We start from the raw sequence: 234 nt of genomic DNA on the forward strand, positions 1-234 counted from the left end.
CCCCCAGGATGAAATATTGAGGCTCTGAAATGCCACCTGAGGGGCTGTCTGAGCAGCTTGAGCTCTTGCCTCGCACAACTTCCCCAGCCCCAGTTCCCCCCTCAGCCAGCTGGGGAGGCTCCCCTGGCCCCATCAACCCGGTCCCTGGCTCAGGGGCAGTGTGGCTGGCCCCCCCCCCGACTCCCCATCCCCACAGCAGGGTCTGCCCTTCCTCGGCCCTTGTGGGGTCCTGCT

Source organism: Fulmarus glacialis, unplaced genomic scaffold, assembly GCF_000690835.1.
Source record: "Fulmarus glacialis isolate BGI_N327 unplaced genomic scaffold, ASM69083v1 scaffold16205, whole genome shotgun sequence".
NCBI lineage: Eukaryota > Metazoa > Chordata > Aves > Procellariiformes > Procellariidae > Fulmarus > Fulmarus glacialis.